The sequence below is a fragment of the Rhipicephalus sanguineus genome, chromosome 4 (genome assembly GCF_013339695.2).
Source record: "Rhipicephalus sanguineus isolate Rsan-2018 chromosome 4, BIME_Rsan_1.4, whole genome shotgun sequence".
Classification (NCBI taxonomy): domain Eukaryota; kingdom Metazoa; phylum Arthropoda; class Arachnida; order Ixodida; family Ixodidae; genus Rhipicephalus; species Rhipicephalus sanguineus.
Window position 1 is genome coordinate 140,398,327 of NC_051179.1, and position 22,281 is coordinate 140,420,607.

Consider the following 22,281-nt stretch of genomic DNA (forward strand, 5'->3'; position numbering starts at 1 on the left):
GCGGACGGGAAAGGCTGCATGGAAAAAATTACATTTGAACCAGTGCCCTCATAATTGAGGTGATAATAAATATGCGGCTGCTATTTTTAAGAGAGCCGCTGCCAATGCAAAGATGGCAGCCAACTTTTTAAATTTTTTTCGAAGACTGCCAATAAAAAAACACTATTTCAATTCGTGAGAACCAAGAATGTTTTTCCTGTGCTGACAAAAGTGGATGGGATCTGTGGCTTCAACACCAAGTGAATTGGAGAGCTTTCTCGAAGATACAGCAAAAGGACTAGAAAGCCGCCTTACGACAATTCTTTCATACCACTCCCAGTCTCCTGATCGAGATGACGATTTTGAGGAGGTCACAGTTGCAGAACTAGCACATGTATATAGTAAGAACGCTGCCCGATTCTAGGCCAGGTCCTGATAGTATGACTACATCAGTTATAAAAAGGTACATAAGTCCACCGCAGCGGTATAGCAATTACGGTGCTCGGCTGCTGACCTGGAGGTCACGGGTTCAATCCCAATTGCAGCGGTCGCATTTCGATGGAGGCGAAATGCCAGAGGCCCGTGTACTGTGCAATGTCAGTGCACGCTAAAGAACACCAGATGGTCAAAATTTCCAGAGCCCTCCACTACAGTGCGCCTCATAAATCATATTGTGGTTTTGAGACATCAAACACCACATATTATTATTAGAAATGCTACATAAGATTTACCCCCTGGGCCTGCTTGAAATTATTAATCTCTCAATTAGAAATTCATGGATGCCACATGACTGGAGAGCTGCGAAAGTAATTCCATTGTCAGTGATGTTACCGAGGAGTTCTGATTTGGAGCAATTTTTGGAGCAGCAAAATTTCCGTTTTGGAGCACTATGGAGCAGCAAGAATTTTCATCTTGGAGCAGTCTGGAGCAGATGATTTTGCATCTGGGAGCACTCTGGAGCAGCAAATTTTACATCCTGAAGTGCACTACAGAAGCATATTGCATTAACATTCAAGCCCCTGAATATTATTATGGGGCTCTTATGAAGGCTAGAAATATTTAGATTCATTGAAAATCTCATGGAAAAAATCATCTCAGGAGAACTCCATACTTCACTCGCTGATGAAAAAATAAGGGCTCATGCAGTTGAGTGTTCTCGATTAACATCTTCGGCGATTATTTTCGACACTAACAAATAAACAGAATACCGGATCAATAAAATTGCATTTTATGAAATAACACTCTAAATACATCTATGTGGTTATCAGCAGACGTGGTAGACAAACGCCGCAATGTACAGCAGTGCCTCAATGCCAAAGAGCCACACTGTTCCAATGCATTCCCCTAAGAAAACTCCAAGGTGAAAGCCAGGTTCTTTTTCTTCTCGATCGACGGGTAGATCTTCACCCTCCCTCTCTGCAAGCTTTCTGCACCTCACTTGGTTTTGCGCTAGCTCCATGATCAGCGCACCGATCACGGAAGCAGTGTAAAGCGACGATGTCGTGATGACGTCATCACATGACGTCACGATATATGACGCCATGATGACGTCACAAGTTTTGACGATCTATGACGTGGTGATGACGCCATCACATGATGATTATCTTTTGCATCAATCGACTGACGCCGCCAACGGTCAATTTTCGTGTTTCATAAAGCATGTAAGGCTTTCGCATTATTATTAACAGCCTGGCCGTTAACAACCTGGCCTTACATACAAAACTGTCCTCCACCATGTCACCTCTGTGCCATGCGTGAAACAGCTTCGCTTATCATCCACTTCACAGAGTTAAATGGCTCCTCAATTCTTTTTTAAATTTTTATTGTGATAGCAATGATATGGACACTCTCGGGGGATTTTCGCCGTCGCCGTAATTTTCCGTATAAAGTCCAAATTTATAAAATCACCACGCGCATTCTAGCCGCAGGTAAAAGCTCGCGAGCGCTGGCGACAAACATGGCTGAAGATGAGATTAAACTAGCCGGCCGTCTGTCTCCGTCACGCGGAGAGCGCATGAGATAACATCTTCCCACGTGCGGGCCTGTCGTCGATTGCTCATCAAACAGAGAGGAAACGCCCCGCCCGTCTTTCGTAAGGAGTACGAAGGGACGCCAGGGGAGGGAGGGGGGGACCGCACCGTTCGATGGGCGCAGTCGCTTGCGGGTGCGCTATCGCGAGGCATCAGGAGACGGTTGGTAAACTTGCTGTGCTCTCAACGCTTACTTCGCGTTTAAAGAACTCAGAGCACGAAAACGCTTCGGTTCCTGGAGCGGCCATATTCCCTTAAACCAGCGTTTTGTTGAGTTACGCGAGATCGGATCCAAAAGAGTTAGCAGCTAGCCTTACCTCGTTTAACAATACAATTTGTTGGTATCGCATTCATAACTGAGTTTATTTTAACCATCAGCTATTGACCCTCGAAATCGAGGGGCGGATGTGTAACGCGGCGTAGCCGCTTCAATGTGGGCCGTGAGCGACGGGCCCGCTACTGACAGCTGCGCATTTGCGGCTGCTCCGACCAGTAGATATGCTTTTCTTAATGAGATTACATTTTTAAAAAGCAGGCAAAAATTTGAATTGTAACCCTAGCACGTGAGCTCCAAAGGGCAGGGCCTTTTAGGGGGTATTTACCGCAGAGTGATTAGAAACTCGGATGTGCTGGTGGAAGGAATAACGAAAAGGCTCTTCTAGATGAAGATCCATGGATAAAGTATATCTGAGGAAAAGTGTCAACACGTTCCCACCGTTCGCGTGCTCTTCCATAAACGCAAAGCAAGGAAAATTCGATATTGTTCCATATATCTACTGCTAGCGATCCAAGATTTCATTCCGCGATGTCCAGAAACAGAAGTGACAGATATTTTAGCGGCACGCATGTAGTTATTACTGAACTTTGCTTTCTTTGCATGCCATGCGACGCTTGAAACAAGCTATCAGCAGCGTTTCTGGAACAGACGACGTCCGTCAATGAATCGCCGCCGCACTTTCTCGCTACCGATAGGCCTAGACGTCACGAGCCTCTGCGGAGAGCGCATTTGCAAGTGGAGCCAACTTGCAGAACAGAAGCTACGCCGGCACCGTGCATGGCATCGTGGCTTACTCGGGACGCATGCGCGAGCGCTCTTTATTCAGCGGAATAATTCTTGGTCCATGGTTGCGACTTTGGCAGCCCCAAGATCAAGCTGCACATGTTCTGACGTGCCGGCGGTACGACTGCCAGTGATAGACGCCCCCAAACGCGAGGCTTTGGCGCAGTTTGGCGCAATTTTCGTCGATATTATCAGGATGGCGCAGTAAACACAATTTGGCGCACTTTGGCGCAGGAGTGGAATCACTACATTGTCAAAAAAGCAAGGCGCTGGATTTACCTTAGGTAACATATCAGGCCTATATCAGTCACATCAAATCTAGTAAAACTCATCGAAAGAATTTTACATAGCTGTGCAGACCGCGGGTTGTTGGACCAAATGATATAGCGCCCAGGTCAAATAGGATTCAGGCGTGGACGCTCTATTTGGTGTGTGCACGTTAACCTACAAAGCAACATACAACTTGCTCGATATCAAAAACATGCTTTAGTAACTTTAGATATGACAAAAGCTTATGACAGTGTGGAGCATGTCAAACTAATTATTCGCAACTTTCAGCTATGGTGGCTCCACCACGCGGCAACCGCTGAAAGCTAGGATTCGGTGACAGAATGAAAACTTGGCTGGCGACAACGTGCGGGCTGTGCTTCGTCGTCGATGTGTCCTGCAACTTGTGCATGTGACCAGTGAATTACGATGGATCATGTTGGTGCAACATCGTGGAACCTTTGCGGTTCAGTGATAAGTATATAGCACAATAGAAATCGCATGTACTGCGTGCTAAAATGCTGAAACCGTATACCGTGAAGGCATCGTAAACGTGGTTAGTTTTCCCTTGGACCGGCGGCAGAAAAGGCAATGGGATATCCACGTGCGCATCGGGAAGCTTGTCACACAGAAAATGATGGTTTGCATTGCGTGTTTCAAATTGGCTGACTTCTGGGACGCAAGTGAATTGCTTGGATTTGACGTGCCATCACGATACGATTATGGGACACGCTGTAGTGAGGAGCTCTGGATTAATTTCGACCACCTGGGGTTCTTTAATGTGCTCCTAAATCTAAGCACGCAGGTGTTCTTTTGCATTTTTCCACCATCGAAATGCGGTCGAACCCGCGTCAACATTCAACGCGACACCTTACGTGCTGTGCTACCACAGTGGGTAATCTTGGGAGACAAAAGGCGAGTGCTCTTTTTTTTTTTTGCTTGATTTACAAGACGACGGTCAATAAAACTATGCCTTCGAGAGCGAAAAGCACATAACTACAGCCTGTCGCAACTGACACCGGCGAGAGGCGGCTGGGCAGACGCCGCTGCCATCCACGATCGAGCGCGAGCACACCGTATAGAGTGCTCAAATTTTGGCAACACTACTGAGGTTTGTCACGATTATCTCGGGGGTGCTTGCAATATTGGATCAGATCGGGAGAGAGTGAGACGGGCACGGGAGACCGTGGTAGGACGGCAAAAACAAAGTCTATAACGAGCAAAAAGACAACATAAAAAAGCATTAATGGCACTGAACAATTCAAACAAAAACCTATTTACATTTACAAAATCTCAGTTCATACCCAGAACTGAAACTAGCTAAACAATGCACTTTAGCTAGGCTTAGGTACGTCTCTTCAACTCAGTCTGGCCACTATAGGCCTTGTGGTATTAGAATGTTCTTACAGTTCGTCGCGTCGACTCGATGTTCCCGTCAACGTTACTAGATTAGCTTCAGTTTGAAAGCTGCGCGGCGGCGCGTGTCCCCTTTCCGTCTCCTGCCGCGTGGTGGCGCTAGTTACACGCTCGGCCTGGCTTCCCGGCTCGTCGAAGCACGTTGCGCGAACCGTAGTTGTTGGTGCTGTGGTGATGTGCTTTATTCGTGTGCTTTGTTCATCATGCTCGAGTCGTCTGACTTTTTAGGTGGCGTTGTATCGTGACCAATCGACATGCTGCGTTGTTTCGTAACCAGCTGCAAAAGCGGTTACGATTCTCAAAGATCTGCCGAGAAGCGGCACTTCTTCCGGGCGCCTAGAGATTCCTCACGTCTTCAAGTGTGGCAGCGTGCGATTCCACGTCTGGACAAGCAGCTCACAAGTTCTTGCATTGTGTGCGATCTTGCATTGTGATCTTGCAAGATGCGCAAAAGGCAAGGTGATGGTGATGTTACAAGCCTGTGCGATGATGGAAGTAACTCCCCTGTGTGTGAAGCTGTCGCGTCGCTCTACAGCGAGCTCGTGTATTTGACAAAAACAAACCAGAAAATTGAAGGCTGGTCTCTTGAAGTTGTTGATGCCAGTGTTGTTGTGTACAAGCTGAAAATGTAAAATGCTGTGCCTAGGGTTGATAAGGCTGTTGTAGTGTCTAGGACACTTACTGTTTCTGTGAGTGCCAATGGGCGACTTGTGCCGTCCGTAGTGTACGCCAAAAATGAAAATGTTGACGTGCAGACACTTGAGGAAATTAAGTGTTTACTTGGGTATGTAGAGAAATTGAAGTTCTGTGAACGCTGCCCTGCGAAGTTGTACCCTTCTATATCGAAAAGCTCAGTGGCTACTCAGGATGGCAACACATGGCGACGAAACACGTGCGCAACTCTGTCCTTAAATTCCACGTGTCATGAATGCAAGCTGCTAGACAAGCTGTTTTCGCAGCGCACGAACAGGCAAAAGCACAGGAATCCTAGGCAGAAGAGCACTCAGGTGAAAACGCTACGGTGCAAGGCTATTCGTGCTACTTTGAAACGAGAAAAGGCAAGGCAGGATATCCTCTTCACGAAGAAGCAGCTCCGCACACTGTCGGATTCAAAGATGAATGAAGTTCTTCAAATACTTCCGACAAAGCAGCAACTTGTGTTCAAAACTGCCTTCATGGCAGCAAAATCAAAGCTTGGAAGGCGCTATGACCAAGAGTGGCTGATGACGTGTCTCCTCCTTCAAATCTCCAGTTCGAAGGCATACAGTTTAATATCTGATATGCAGTTGCTGCCACTTCCAACTAAAGCACGATTGCGTCAAATAATCAGTGGAATACCATGTAAATATGGCTACCACCAAGTAACACTGAGGTGCATCGAGGAGCACCTAAATGACAAGAGCCATCTAAGGCGCTGTGGTGTGCTCCTCGTTGATGAGATAAAACTAAAGCAGGCTATAGCATTCAACAAAGCCTCCTACAAAATGGATGGATTTGTGGACTATGAGGATGAGCAAGCGACAGGCATGAATCAGCTCGCGGATCATGGGCTAGTACTCATGTTTGTCCCGCTTTTTGACGACTGGGTACAACCTATTGCTACATTTGCCACCAAAGGAGCTGCACCAGGAAAAGTCCTGTCCGAGCTTGTAATCAGTGCTGTCATACAACTCCATAACCATGGTGCTTCTGTGCTGGCTGTCATAAGTGACGGAGCTGGCAATAACCGCTCCATGTGGAGCCAGCTCGGAATATCTGGAAAATTGGATTCTGCATGTCACTTCATCGAGCACCCCTTGGAACCATCGCAGAACATCTATTTCATCTGTGATATCCCACATGTCATCAAGTGTATCCGAAATCACCTAAAGAAACACACCTACGGAATGGTAAGAGCAAATGGCGCACTACAAATGAACAAACCTTTAACAACATGTTCTCTCTCTTTCAGGTGGGTGATCATGAAATCAATTTTCAACATTACGTTACTCTTTATGAAACAGAGAAGAACAAGCAACTGCGAGTGGTGCCCAAGCTGACAAGAGCTCATGTGGCTCCCGACGATCTCCGTAAAATGAGCGTCTGTCTTGCTACGCAGGTATAGTTCGCCTAATAGTCAATGCATGATATTTGCTTGCAAATTTGAACAGATAAATGTTTCTTTATGAAAAAGAAAATTTTTCATTCATCCAACAGCAGCAAAAAACTATAAAAAAGTATTTTTCCCAGTTTCTGAGAATCGCAGCTTCAGTAGACCAGGACAAACTTTAATAAAACTACGATGCTGTCTATGAGGTTTATTTTATACAGGGTTGTCCACCTAAGAGTAAAACGAAGCTGCAACTCAAATGAGAAGCTTCTCCAGCTTGCGGAGTTCCACAGAACTGATATGCCAAGCGTTTCTTTGACAGCTCTTCAACCGTTCTACATCAACTGGAATCAAAGTGTACCGAGAAGCAAAAGTGCCGGGCTTCGAACACAGCGAAGGAACAGAAGCATTCACCAAAATCATCGACCGTTTTGATGCCTTGAATGTCAAGTTGCCGTCCCAAGGAATCAGGCCTGGCTCGGAAAAAATACAGGTGATAAATCAGCTCGTTATATTTGCTTTATCATGTCTTCTGCTCGTGTTAAATCTGTTCAAATTTCTGCTAAAACTTTTGCTCATATCCCTCTTTATGCCATTCTTCTTTAGGTCATTAAAGCTTTTTTGGCTCTCCTTAATACGACCGAGAGAAATGCTGTCTGCAGTGGCCTGAAGCTTTTTGCATCACAGATGACCACAGAGGCTATGCGGGTAACTTTGCTGTCAACGCATGACATCATTGAATACTTGTTTGGCCGGGGTGCTCACTATATTTTGACAGCCAAGCTTAACCAAGATCCTCTAGAGGTGAGTGCAAAAGCTGTGTTAAGTTCAATAGAACTGACAGATTTCTTTTACTTTTTTCAGCGTCACTTCAGATTAGTGCGCTCATTTGGGGGCGATGAATCACATCCAACAGTCGTCAACTTCACACAAATATTCCGACTTCTGAGTTTGTATACACCGATCAAAACAGCTCTGCGCGGGAGCGTGGAAGGTGCACCAAGTGCTGTGCTCGTTGGTGTTCAAGATACTCTGAGAAGGACGAAAGAAGACGGTAGCTTGAATAAGGCCAAGTTGCGTGATCTGATTGAGGCTAGGATGCGTGACTTAACCACAGGGCCAGGGGACTCCCACCAGCACGAAGACAGCGACCACGCTGATTTGAAAGGAGAAGTAGACGAGAGCATCCTGTACTACTTGTCAGGATACGTGGTTCATAAATTCACAAAGACCACCACCTGCTCTTCGTGCATAGGAGACATAAGCTCCACTGAGCCAGTTGTAGGCAAAGATGCTTATCTCACTATTTACAGAAGCTTCAAGGAAGGATGTTTGAAACATCCTTCGAGAAAAATGCTGAACTTCGTGAAAATTGTGAACCGCGCAGTTTCACATTCTTTGAGCGGGGATCAAGTCACATCAGACATCTTTTGGGACGTGCTTGATGAGTTGGAGATGGAGAACATCGATCGTCTTGGATGCGTAGAGCATGAGGCTGCCTTTACATGTCAGGTGCTCAATTTTATTACAGTTACCAGGATGCACTTCTACGCTAGGGATGTGAATCGCCGCATTGAGAATAGTGAGAAAGCCGCCGTGGCAAATAAAAAGGCCCGTTTGCTGTAGATAAATGCGTTACACATTCACGTGTTGCAAACGAAACGCACTGGAACGCACTCGGATCAGGCGGCCGCAGACAGCCGCGGAGGCAAGCAAACGCGGTTTTAGGGCCGAGAGAAGTGGCAGCGCCACCCCGCAAGAGGAGACGGAAAGGGGACACATTCGCGCGCGTGGCTCGGGCAGAGCTTGCAAACTGAAGCTGATCTAGTAACGTTGGTTCCCGTCGCGTCAATCTCTCGTCGAGACCGTCACCGACATCCTCAGTAGGCCTCCAAGTTCATCGTCGGTTGCCTTGGTCCAGCCTGCCGCTTGCTCTCGTCGCGTGTGTCCCCAGTAGTCTTGTCCGTCCTCGGTCCGTCGAGATTAGGCCTAACTGGGCCTTGGTCCCTTGCTTCAGGACTCCAAGGTGAGGTGACGGGCGCCTCCTTGACTGAACTGTGGTCTGCAGCCGTCCTGCCGAGAAGAGAAGGGCTGCTGCGATCCCGGAACTGCCGTTTTGAGGGGTGACGGGTCCGGGCAGCCTCGCTTGGAGCCTTCCAAGGTCGACGGCCACTCCCCGGGCCTTGCGTGCCGCCGCCTCCAGAACCGAGCCCCAGCCGCTTACGCCGCGGGTGCGACGCTTGCTTCTTCCTCGATCTTCTCCGTCCGGCGCCCCACAGCACAGTGCCTCGATCATCCTTCGTCGTTCACCATCACGACTCGGGTCGCATGCCACGAGCCCCTATCTGGCCAATCCTCTGCGTCGACGTGGCTGGTGCGCGTGCCATCGGGTGACTTTCTGCTCCTCGCGCACCGTCGCAGCGCTTCCACGTTCGGCACGCGCCTTGTGCCCCTCCTTTACTCATCACAAGGTTGAACACTTATGTCAGGCGCCAACATACGCAATCAGTTTTCTCGACACCCTCGGTACGAAGAGCAAAGGTGGAAGCGAAGCAAGCTGGTTGGGTGAGACGGCCTGCAGTGTCACTGTTTATCTGCAATCGTATCGCAGGTGCTTTCGCATCGTGATTCCTGATCTCGCGAGTGGCTTGGACGCCGGCACTTTTTTGAATAAGTGCCACACTGGAAACACCGAATCGTCGAATTAGGAATTAGTTTGCACAATAAAATAATTGTAGCCCATCTTTTTCATGCCTCTAATAGCGGCAATACCGGCAAATACTTCAGCATCCTCGTACATGATAATGGGAATGGTAAGGACCCGACCAGCTGCACGACGTTGCCTGTATCGCGTGTTACTTACCACTATGGCTATACGGCCGTACTACCGCCGGACTGGGCCTATGAGAAAAATCTATCGGGTATGATGCACGCCGGACGCCTGATACGGTAGCCCAGTACGACGAAACAACCATTCCACCTGCTACACCAGCGTGTAGGAAGTCAAATTGGACGCAAAATCCTGCTGTGTGTCTCGCAGTTTATGCACTCAAGCGTGAGCTACTTCCTGCATTGGAAGTTCAATGCTGTGGAAAATTGTCGTAGCTGGCAAGCGGCAGCAACCAGCGACAACACATGCGGCAATGACTCCGTGCGTGCGGGCAGCGCCTCCTCTATTTTTTAGATGCCCGTCAGGTAGGGTGCCGCTGGCCCCGCGACCCCTCTCCTGTTGCTCTCTCCCATTCACCTCAATTCGCCGCTGGTGGCGCTGCCAGCTGACACTGTGAGCAGCCGCCATCACCCATTCCTGCTTCTCTCCCTGACAGTTTTTTGAGCAAGGAGACATACGCTGCCATGGTGCTTACAACGACATCAAATGTAATGTGCATCAGGTTTCTGCTGACTGAAAGACAGTTCATCTTCGTACTCACAAGAAAATTTTCGAGCGACCCTATCGAGGCACTATTTGGTTTTCTTCGTAGAACCGTGAGGTGTAATGATGCCATGGATATGAGAAGTGTGCTCTGCGGGATGAAGAAAATGCTGAAAACAGACATTATTTCTTCGTTGCTGCAGAGCAATGTGAATGACTCGACACCGTTTTGTGCGGCCACAGTTGTTTCCAGCGTTACCACTGGGAGCACCAATACTCCAGAGAAGAGCTTTTTCCCAGTGGCAGCCATAGATAGGCTGCGAGAAGTTTGCACCAGGTCCAACCAATGGCTTCCCAATCCAGAAATCACAACCCTTGCTTTGACTGAAGGCTACCTAGCTCGAGTCATGGCAGAAAAACAAACTGCCAGGGCTGTACAGAATTACTAGGACAGTGGTGGACTAAAGTACCCCACAAAAGCACTCATAACACTGTTAATATAAGTCTCATCAAGTTTGTGGACATTGTTCTTGACTATAGAAAACAAATTGTGCAGCTACTGGAAACCAGTGTAGAGCATGCTGTAAGTGTTTTGATGGACCTCCCTATCCTGAAATCCCAGAATGAAGACTGTGCCCACAGAAAAGAATTTCTTGTACTTCTATGCAGGAAGTTCATCAAGCCACTGTTAAGCAATCATGTGATGAACACTACTGACGAGAACAGTATGATCAAAATGTATGGTAAAAAGCCATTGTCACATAAAATTTTCAAACTGTAGTGTACAGTGTTGTAATGTGTGCGTGTGTGTATACGTTCTTTTTTGTCCTGTTAATGTTTTGTGAACAATGAAATTATATGCAATACTTTGCTTGACGATACATATTCGTGTCTTTTGTTTGTCACAAGGCAGAGAAATAGAAAAGCATTAGCTTCAGTTACGGGAAAGGGGAGGTTTGACTCCAGCCACACAAGTACGTTGGGTGCTAGTATAATATTCCTGGTATTAAAGCACTAGTTTTTAAAAAGGACAGCTAGGCTAATTGCAATATTAACTTTTTTGGGCATGTTCAGCGCTTAAAACGAAATAAAAAGAAAATCGAAAGAGGAAAAAAGTATCACTTTCCTGCCCCAACTACTATACTGAGCTTGTAGGTACTGCTGAAATGAAACATGCCTAAGCAATCTCCCAAAGCGTGATCACAACAATAAGACTATTGCATCAGGAGGGCAATAGCTTGGTTCTAGTTCATCACGCGGTTTCCCAACGCGCGCTACAATAAAATCACTGAATGACCGCCATCAAAGACAAGATATACACAGCTTCACAAGGCGAAGTCTCGCGCAATCCCAAAGTAGCAGTCGTAGCAGCCGCGTGCGAGATACAAAACACCGTATTTTCTGCTACTCGTGCTTATTAACATTCTTGCGTACAAACTGCACATTGTTCATGAATTTCAAAGCTATAAATGGCACAGTCAGAGCACCACCGCACCTTCGTCCAGAGCAGACGACAGGCCAGCGATAGTGTCAGCTGGCAGCGCCGAGTCGCAGCAAGCGTGCGTAGCGCGGCGTCCTGCGAGCTTCTATAGTTCGGCGCACGAACTGACGGGCGCCTAAAATATAGAGGAAGCGCTGGTGCGGGTGATCACCGGATCGACAGCCATATTGGATATCTTGTGGCACCCTCTATAGTTGCTGAAAGTTGCAATAGATTCACTTCAGAACTTAGGTCTGCCATAATACTTTGTTGCATGTGTCTGTGCTTTCTTAAACGGAAGAGAATTTTATTGCTCACAATCCGGTTTGACTTCCTCAAAATATAAGCAAACTAGAGGTCTCCTCTAAGGGTCAGTAATATCACCGTTACTGTTTTACCACGTACTACCCCGTACAACAGGATGTACAGGTGTATACCAACGACATGGCATTTTTATTATATCACGAGATATTCACGCTATACCAAAGTCTGCAGACGTATATGAAAAGAATGGAAACGGGGCTGGAGGGCACGAACTTATCGCTGAATATCAATCAAAGTGCAATCATAGTTTTTGCTCCAAGTGTTCATACTGTTTAGGACTGTTATATACACTCAAAGCACACATATACTGTTTTAGGATTGTTCTGTAGAGACTCGGACAGCATGGCAGACAAGAGAAAGCTGCACAAACAGCGCTTCAGGCACTGCTGGCTTAAGGAGGATAAGTACAAGGGGCAGATCAAGGTGGACGATTGGGCAAGTTGGTGATTCATGATCGACGTAAGTATACTGCGCGGTACCTGTATGATCGTCGAAGCGGAAAAAATGGCACGGGAACCAGATAAGTGCGTAAGCAAACCGTCGTTAGCCCTTCTAGATAAAGAGCTACGTTATCTCGCAAGTGACGCACATGGACCATGAATCTGCTTTTATCAAACGTTCAAGTTTTGTTGATTGTTAAGAGCTAAATTTTCATTTTTGTAGGTTTTTGTGTTTTCATTTTCTGTTTCAGTCTTATATATGTGGTTTGTGAAAAATAAACCTTCAGTTGATAGTCTGCGCTTGTCCTTGTGTCTTCTTGTCGTCCGTGTTTACTACCGCGCAGTATACTTACGTCGAACAAGGGGCAGCTCATGGCATTACCCGAGGACCCCTTCAAGACCTTTTGCGAACTTTGCAAATGTTCTAGTGAGGCAAAGAAGGAGAGCATTGACAAGCACGCCACGTCTGCAAAACACGTGGCATGGGTGCCAAGCAAGGGAGCGCACCATATCTGATGCCATGCCACATGTAATGGCAAGTCCTATGCAGCAAGCAGCAGCCACCCCTGCACTTTTTGTTGCTGAGCACTGCGCGATGAACACCATGAATCACCTCGGAGAAGCTTGTAAGCGGATTTTTCAAGATAGCCAGGTGGCCTATAAGATCAAGATTCACCACACAAAGTGTACTAATAGCATAAAGAACACCTTTGGACCACATTTCGAAAAATTGTTGCAGGAAGATATTGGCGAACAAAAGTACAGTGTTCTCATTTACGAATCGATCGATATCAGTATACTCAAGGTCCTCAGCATCGCCATAAGGTATTTTTCTCAGTCAAACGGTGAGGTCGTTTCAGCTTTCCTTACCCGGCAGGAACTCCAACAGTGTGATGCTGAAGGCATCCCCTTAACGCTTTTAGAAGGATTGATGTCTAAGGGTTTGAACCCAAAAAAACCTTGTTGGCATTGGATTAGACAATGCGGGCATCATAACGGGGGTGAATAGCGGCATCTACACTCGACTGAGAAATGAAATTCCTTATCTTGTTATGGTGCGATGCCTCTGCCATTCTCTCTGCCAACTTGCTCTTTCACCTGCGTCGGTTGCCTTGCCGAGAAACATAGGATTCCTGATGAGAGAGACATACCGATGGTTCGCTCACTCCTCAACAAGGAAACTGGAATACCAAAGCTAATAAACGACGCAGAGACTCCGCTTACCGTATTTACCCAATTCTAACATGCACCTATTTTCGAGAAATATGGGTCGAAAATTCGCATGCGCATTGGAATCGGGTACAAACCGAAACTGGCCCCCTCATCGCAGCCTATCGTCATCGTCATTAAGCGGCACCAAGCAACTTGTTGCTGGCAACCATGGTAGCACGTTTCCTTGTTCCCTGCATCGCAGCTGTGGTGGCACTGTTGCAGAAGTGTGTGCATATTTTTTCTCCCCTCCTTTGTTATTGCTGCCTTTTGAGTTCGGCCTGCGCAGCATCGTCCCTGGGCCCAATGGATGCTTCATCCTCAAAGACACGTCATGTCCGTCACGATAATGGTTTTAAACGTAAAGTTATAGTGCGCGCGGAAGAGAACGGCAACAGGGAGGTGGCTCGTTATTTCGGCGTGCTGGAGACCTGTGTTTGTGATTAGTGAAAGCTGAAAAAAGAAATTTTTGCCAGCAAGTCGTCAAGCAAAAGCCACTACGGACCACCATGGACGGGAAAACTTCCCGGCCTTGAAGATGAGCTTGCCGACTTCGTGAGGCACCTCCGAGTGGACCACATGCCTGTCACAACTGAGGTGCTTAAAGTAAAGGCCTACGAAATAGCCAGGAGTCTAGGCCTCTCGAGAAGTGATTTTAAGGCGAGCCAAAATTGGATAATGTGGTTCATGAAGTGCAAGGGGTTTTCCCTGCGCAGACGAACTGGCGTGTGCCAGAAGCTCCCGGAGGCTTTTGAGCAAAAACTGATTGCTTTTCAGAAATACATAATGTCGTTGTGGCGCAACGACGCGTACATACTTGGACTAATAGGAAACGCGGATCAAACGGCTATGTATTTTGACGTGCCTTCTAATATGACTGTCGAGTCAAGAGGGGCAAAACAAGTCCATGTGCTAACGTCGGGCAATGAGAAGACCCGCGTTACGGCAATGCTGGCGTGCACAGCAGATGGCGCAAAGTTGCCCCCTTTCCTTGTATCTAAACGTAAAACGCTTCCAAACAACGTAAACTTCCCGCGAGGCATTATAGTGCGTGCCAACCAAGGAGGTTGAAAAAAACTTCTGGAGCGGAGGTCCCCTATACGCGCCCATGCGTATTAATATTAATATTAATATTAATATCAACAATGGTAATGTGGTTCCTTCCCGACATGAAGCCTGTATAGGACCTTTTTGCATTAATATAATATTAATGTGAAGATTAAACTCTATGCAGACGACTGCGTTCAGGCTGAAAAACGCCAGGCCTGCGCGGAAAGCGCAGCACAGTCACAGCGAAAGCTGGAAGAGCGGCATTTCTAGAGCCCGTTCTAAACTCTCTCGGGGCTACTAATACAAATACACTAGCAAGGTACCCAATACGCCAATAATCACAATTTTTGTGAAGTTGGGAAGCACCTACTAAGCCATTATTTGTCATTCTGCGGAGAAGCGAGGTACCAGCTACACGTCTGTAAGGCATTTGTGCACTTTGTTGACGCTACGAATGATGTCGATGAACAATTATGGCTCAGCCCTTTGTAATGGGTTGGAAGCTTTCAACGGCCCACAAGTTATGTAATTTACACTGGGTGACGCCTGGTCACTATTTCCCTCTCCCGCCATGCTGTATAACATACGTTGACGTGGGAGAGAGAGGGGGGGGCGAATAACTTTACTGAGACCCCGAGGAAATGGATCATGCGCTTATGGGCTTCCTTGGCAACCAATACAAGTGCACTTGCGAGGAACCCACTGCGCTATAAATCATTGTAATTTTTGAGAAATTTGGAAGCAGGCAATGTGCCATTTTTCGTCATTCTACGGAGAGCCGTGGTACCTGCTAAACGCGTGTAAAGCATTATACGCACTTTGTTGATGCTGTGCCTGATGACGATGAAGAATTATGGCGGAGCCCTTTGTAATGGGTTGGAAGCATTCAACAGCCTACTCGTTGCGCAATTCGCATTGTGTGACACCTGGTTACAGATTTCGCGTTGTGCGACGCTTGGTGCTCATTTTACTCTTCTACCACGCTATATTGCATATGGTAATGTGGTTCCTTCCCGACATGAAGCCTGTATAGGACCTTTTTGCAAAGCAGTTTCAAGCACCGGCATGGCTCAGAGGTTGGATACTGGGCTCCCACACAGAGGGCCCAGGTTCGAACCTCGTTCCATCCTGGAATTTTTTTCTTATTTCGTTTTTTTTTCTTATTTCGAGCGATACTGGTTACGGACACTGGCGGCGGCGGCGGCGGACAACTACGGCACCAAAAACGGCCGCTGAAGTGATCTCATAACAGCTTTCGCTGTAAAACTTCTGGAGTAGAGGTCCCCTATACGCGCCCATGCGAGTGGGTGAAGCCTGGGAAACCGGTTGGCACCCATCTTGCTCCAGGTAACAGGGAGCGCAGCTTGAGCGCGAACAGCGTAATTGTGAGCTTCCGCGGGGGCGTTTCAGCATGAGAAAGGGACAGTTAGTGTCCCTTATTTGTCCCAATTCTTTTTGTCCTACAAGATTGAAGAAGGCAGTTTCTTACGCCATAATACATGGGCTGAAGCGTGCCTGATAACATGTAGAATTCGCTTGCAGTATTCCCAAAATGAAGGAAATGGTGGAGCCAATAATGGTACACAAAAGTTTTATTCAGCCCCGGCTTTCATACAACTTCAAGAGGAAAAAGAAGCATATACAATTAGGTTTATGCCCCGTGAATCGATAAAGCAACAAATCCCATAAGAACTCCAAAATGCATCATAATGCAGACAGTCACGAAACTAACCGTATGAAACACGCGCCCTTAAAAACTAAACACAGCAAAAGAAAAGACACAAAAGCAGACTAGTTGACCAGTTCGCTGCAGCTTTTGTTTACGCATAATGCAATCACGAAACTAACCATATGAAACACGCGCCCTTGAAAAGTAAACGCAGCCAAAGAAGAGATACGAAAGCAGATTAATTGACTAGCTTGCTGTAGCTCTTGTTTACGCTCGTTTACAAAATTTAAAAAATAACAGTTCTTGTCAGCCGTGTTCTTACTCTGCTTTGGGAGTTTTAAATGCAAAGCATTTCTCAGCGAACCTTTGGCACAGTGAGCGTTTCTATCTTCGTATCTATAGATATATCTATCTATCTAGCCGCCTACGTCTGGGTGCTCTCATGATCACCTCCTTAACTCGGTGTAGACAAAAATCAGCATGGGATGGTAAGGAGATTTGACGAATATGACAGTCGGGTCATGACCCGAATAATGTGAAAATCCTGCCGCGTATGTCGACTACCGACATCGGCAGCGCTGACACAACAAATTGAAAGAATAAATATTAGGATCATAGCAGGAGTCAAAATCAAGCATTCTGCGTGGCAATCAGGTAATGCTACCACAGAGCCACGCCAGGTCTATAGACTGGTTTGGAAAAACAGTCTATGCAGGCGTAATGTCGGTGCGACGTCAATTGTGATTGTGGTGCTGGCTACCTAATTTTGCAAGAAAGCAATACACACTACATATGTACTCTTACGATACATGCGTCATATCAGATTAACGCATGTGGTTCCAGTGTTGGCTCCGCTTTTTTAGCAGTGTAATAAACATTACATTTGTATTCCTATGGTTCAGCAAGCTATATCAAAGCATTGCTCGACCCCAGAGGAATACATTAACGAAAGTTACATATCATATTCACATGGTTGCACCATAAAGTGCAATAAGTTTCGATAACACTGACTTATGTACTCTAACGTGAGAGCTGACGTTATGTCGCACCATAAAGTTACCCTTTAAACTCCAGTGTTGTCAACGTATCTGGTAAGCGCACGATGTGCACACAGCTATACACTTACAAAAACACGTTGATCCACCTCATAACGCTTGGCTCAAAGCTATAAAATACAGCATAGAAGTAGTCGCTGACTGCTTCGCATGAAACCGATTCCCACAACACGTGGGATCTGGCGAATTTTTTCCGGTTGATTTCTTTTGCAATGTGGTGAAGCCTGATTTTACAGCGAAAGCTGTTAGCAGATCACAACGGCAGTGGATTAGTTGTCCGCCGCCGCCCGTGTCCGTAACCACTATCGCGCGAAATAAAAAAATGAAATAAATAAAAATGCTCGATTGGGATTTGAACCCAGGTCCTCCGTGTGGCAGTCGAGTATTCTACCACAGAGCCATGCTGGTGACAGGAACTCTTTTGCAAAAACATCCTATACATGCGACATGTCGGGCAAGGAATCGCGCCAACATGTGTAATATAGCGTGTCAGAAGAGTAAAATGACAACCAAGCGTCACACAGTGCTAATTGTGCAATGAGTGACCGGGTCGTTAATTGCTTCAAACTCGATACAAAAGGCTCAGCCATAATTCTTCATCGTCATCAGCCACATGCAGCATCAACAAAGTTCACATAATGCCTTACAGATGTGTAGCAGGTACCTCGCTTATCCGCAGAAAGAGGAATAATGGCATAGTGAATGCTTCCCTACTTCTAAAAAATTATGATTTGCGGCGTAGTTGGTACCTTGCGAGTGTACATGCATTAGTTTCCCCAAGAGAGTTTAGAACAGGCTCTAGGAAGGCCGCTATTCCAGCTTTCGCTGTAACTGTGCTGCGCGCTCCGAGCATGCCCGCCGTTTTTTATGTACAGCTTGGCAATCTTCGATAAAATGTAAACGTGGTTATCGAGTGGATCGCAGTCCAACAAATAAGACATCCACAGCACTCGCTTGTCACCAAAGAGTGGAGAAATTCAAGAGAGCGATTCGTTGGGCAAGTTGGTGATCCATAATGTTACTAACAGCGCAAAAAAGGACGAAGGACCAGAAAGAATCACAGACAAGCGCTGTATGTGATTCTTTCTGGTCCTTCGTCCCTTTTTGCGCTGTTAGTAACATTATGGATCGCCAACTCGCCCAACAAATCGCTCTCCTAAGTTATATTTCTAGTCCACCGGGCTTTATATCATGTTTAACTTTGCATTCTTCAGTGTTAATAAGCTTACTAGCCTTCGCTGTGTGTCGCGCCCGAACCCTAGGGTTCTGCCTGCGCACGAGAACGTTGCCACGGGACGTCGAACTACTGTTTGGAAATTTCCCCCCATCTGTCGGGCATGGAAGGCGTATGTGCAAGATTCTGCGGTCAGAGTGGTCACGACAAGCCCGCATGTACAGAGACTGCCTCTACACCAAAGTGGTCACCAAAGGGTTATGCCCCAGGACAAGAAGAAGACACCAGGAGCTCTCACGCTTGGCGGACCAAACTATCGAATTCCTCTGGCAAAGCACACTCGTTCCGCCTTCGGGCCGGCCTTCCGGCCAAGCAGAAAAACTCAGGAGGTGGTGTGCATGTGTGCGACAGTGTAACCTTGCCGAGTAAAATACGGCAAGTTCTAGACCTTGGGCCGAAATTCGCAGTGCCGCTTACGTACTCTGCGCCCGAGATGGTATCTTTTGTCAGGCAAGTGTCGCGTTGTGCTCCAGACGATGAACTTGAACGGTGTGTATCTGAGGGTATAGATATCTTGGAACGGTGCAAGCCTCCCCGCTCTGGATTGCCCCTTGGAAGTGTCACCAAGTTTTTTGAGGTAAATTCCCTATGTCTGTAGTCAGCGGATACAGAAGGTGGTTTTTGTGTTCTTCCAAGAGCCACCTTTACCGCGAAGGCTTCGGAGGCCGTAAAATCCAATTTCTATGAAAGGAATGATGTTGACCTGTCAAAAGTGAAAACCGAAGCAAAGAAATTATGTGAAAACCTGGATATACCAAAACTGCGAAAGTGTATAAGTACTTCGAAAAAATGTAGCCTGTCCATGTTATTCACAGTTAAGACGCACAAAGACGATTGGCCTTTTGGCGTCATTGTTACTGAAAGAGGAACCTGGCAGAAGTCAATGGGCTTGTTTTTACAGGATCAACTTCAGTTAATTGGTTTTGATGACCCTTTTTACCTAAAGAATTCAGAGCAGGTTTTGGATTTTCTAAAAGAAAACCATCACAGGTCCCTAAAATATTTTTCAGTTGATGTTAAAGATATGTACTATTCCCTTCCCCACGACTTGATTTTAGAATGTGTCAAGAGGCAAATTGATCAGATTCGGTTTCTGCGGGTGTGCCTTCATGTTCTCGCTGCGACACGTTCCACGTGCCCCTACACCAGAGAAGCCTTGCTTCATACTTGGACGCGGGACTCTGTGAATATGACTGAATTTTTATGGCGGAACTGTCTGCCGGTACTGTGTGCCTGGAAAAAGAGCAAGGCGACCAATAGTGAAAAGTCCCAGCAAGTCACGTCGCTTGCGCAGTTTGATCTACCTGACTTCGTGAATGATGTTTTGAGTTGTGGCCCTAAGCACTGCGTTGAGCCCAATGAAAATCCGGTAGGTCTAGTTTCTTTGGTTAGGAGAGTAGCTCAGAAAGCACAGTGTGAAGAGAAAGACAGATGTATATCGGAAGGTGATGATTGCCTCGTGTCTAGGTCAGCTGTTAACAAAAGTAAGCAGTTGAATGTCAAGAAAGCTATTAACTTCCTGCGTGACAAAGAACAGGCTTTGTTAACATCTGATAAAGAAGGAGGGTTTGTGGTAATGCCTGTTGCTTTGTACGAGAAGAAAGCTTTACAGTCCATGGAAAAAAATTTTGTTCCGTTTGCGCGTCGCAAGACAGTCGTAAAAAAAGGAAGCCACAAATCTGTGCGAACGAGTGAACTTGCTTCAGTTGCGCAAGAACATTGTAGCGGCTAACAGCGATGGCCTGAAGGTATTTTTCTCCGTAAAAACGCATAAGCAGGGGCTTCCTTTGCGAGCTATAGTGTCCGAAAAAGGTTCGTGGCAGGATGTTATGTCAAGGTTTATTCAGACACACTTAGACCGTTTGGTCGTGGAGGATCCGTTTCGAATCCGCAATTCAAACGAGCTTGTGGAATTTTTAGGGGACACACACAGGACTGCAGCGAATTTTGCTTTTTCAGTTGATGTGGAAGATTTATTTTACAGTATCCCTAAAAAGGAACTTATTGACGCCGTGAGGATGTTGATCGAAGAAGCAGGCGAGATTTCATTTCAGAATGCGAGTGGGGTGTCGTTGAGGAATTTTTTAGACCTTTTAGTGTTTTATCTTGACTCAACTTTTCTGTCGTTTAAGGACAAGTCTTATGTGCAGAGAGACGGGGTATGTATTGGCTCCTGCGCCGCCCCCATGCTTTGCGAGATATTCTTAGCCTTTTGTGATCGACGCATTGCAGCCAGCCTTGACGAACGTGTTGTTAAATGTATGAGATACGTTGATGATTTTTTAGTGTTTATGGAACTGGACGACCTCGAGGACCGAGGCAGTGTTGTCGATAGGGTTTTAGATGTTTTTAAAAACTGTTCCAAAGGACTCAACTTCACCTATGAGTTGCCAGTGGATGGTTGTATTCAGTTTTTAGAGGTACATATGCAATTTACTGATAAACATGTTTGCTGGGCGTATCAACCCCGCTCTAAAAAGCAGCTTTTAAGTTATAGCTCGGCGCATTCGAAGTTGGTCAAATGTGGCATAGCGATGAACTGTCTGCGCGGCGCTCTACAGAAGTCTTGCCGACACAGGGTCGCGGGAAGCGTGCAAGCGCAAGTGTCTCGCTTGGCAGACGCAGGGTTCCCCCGTGAACTGGTGGCCTCTGTTGCAGAAAGCCTTCTCAAAGAAGTAAGGAATGAAGCACGTTCTTCCACAAAGGAAGACCGAAGCCGACTTGGTATTCGGCGGGTAGGGGTGCCCTACATTCATCAGCTTACGCATCGCTTGAAAAAAGTGGGCAAGAAATGCGGTGTTGATGTGCTCTGCACTGCACCGGGTAAGCTGATACGGCTGTGTCCTGCTGTGAATGAGAATAGAACGCAAGGATGCACAAAAAAACACGCTACCAGTTTCGTTTCCTGCGTTGAAGGCGTCGTCTACAGTATCCCTTTGTCGTGCGGAAAATGTTACGTGGGACAGACGGGGCGCTGTTTGAATGACCGGCTAAGAGAGCATCGAGCAGCGGTTTCATCGCTTGCCGCGGGGGGCCACTTGGCCGATCATTGTAAGCGTTGTGGGTGCGCCCCAGCATTTGGTGCAACTCGGGTGTTGGGAAGGGGTCATGACCAGATACGACGTGAGATCTGTGAGGCCATGTATATAAACAGGGAGGCGGATAGGTGTGTAAGTGTGCCCTCAATTGTCCTAACGAAAAAGGAGATTGGCTTCTTAGAAGGGCGCATGCGCGACGCGTAGCTTGGCACGTGCAGCTTGATGCAAAGGCAGAATGGTGACGTTTCCATCAGATTAGATGTTGTTTTACACTTTACATGTCACGTGTCCAGAGTAAAATTTTCAGTTGAAGTCTAGCGGTCGTCCTGTGTGCTTCTTTCTCTGTCCTTGTTTTTGTTCCGCTATATTATGTATTTAAGTCAAGACCAACTAGCCCAAATTTCAGCTTTAACTGTAACAAATTGATCAGTTTGGAGCAGTTCCCTTTCAAAACAAGGCAGGTGTTAGCGTAAGTGGCTTTCTGGAGATGCTTTTATTCTACTTACTTTCTACATTTGTTGCTTGGAATGAAAAAGTTTTTCTTCAAAGAACGGGCATCTGTATCGGG

At 46.7% G+C, this 22,281-nt stretch overlaps 1 long non-coding RNA gene across 1 annotated transcript in view; it reads right to left on the bottom strand.

Moving 5' to 3' along the window:
• Positions 1 to 13,540: 13,540 nt before the first annotated feature.
• The window catches only part of LOC125758115 (uncharacterized), a 58,956-nt gene continuing 50,215 nt past the window's right edge, over positions 13,541 to 22,281 (bottom strand). Inside the window, exon 3 of the long non-coding RNA XR_007415875.1 lies at positions 13,541 to 13,591. This is a non-coding gene — a long non-coding RNA (uncharacterized LOC125758115). The remainder of the gene's footprint in view (positions 13,592 to 22,281) is intronic.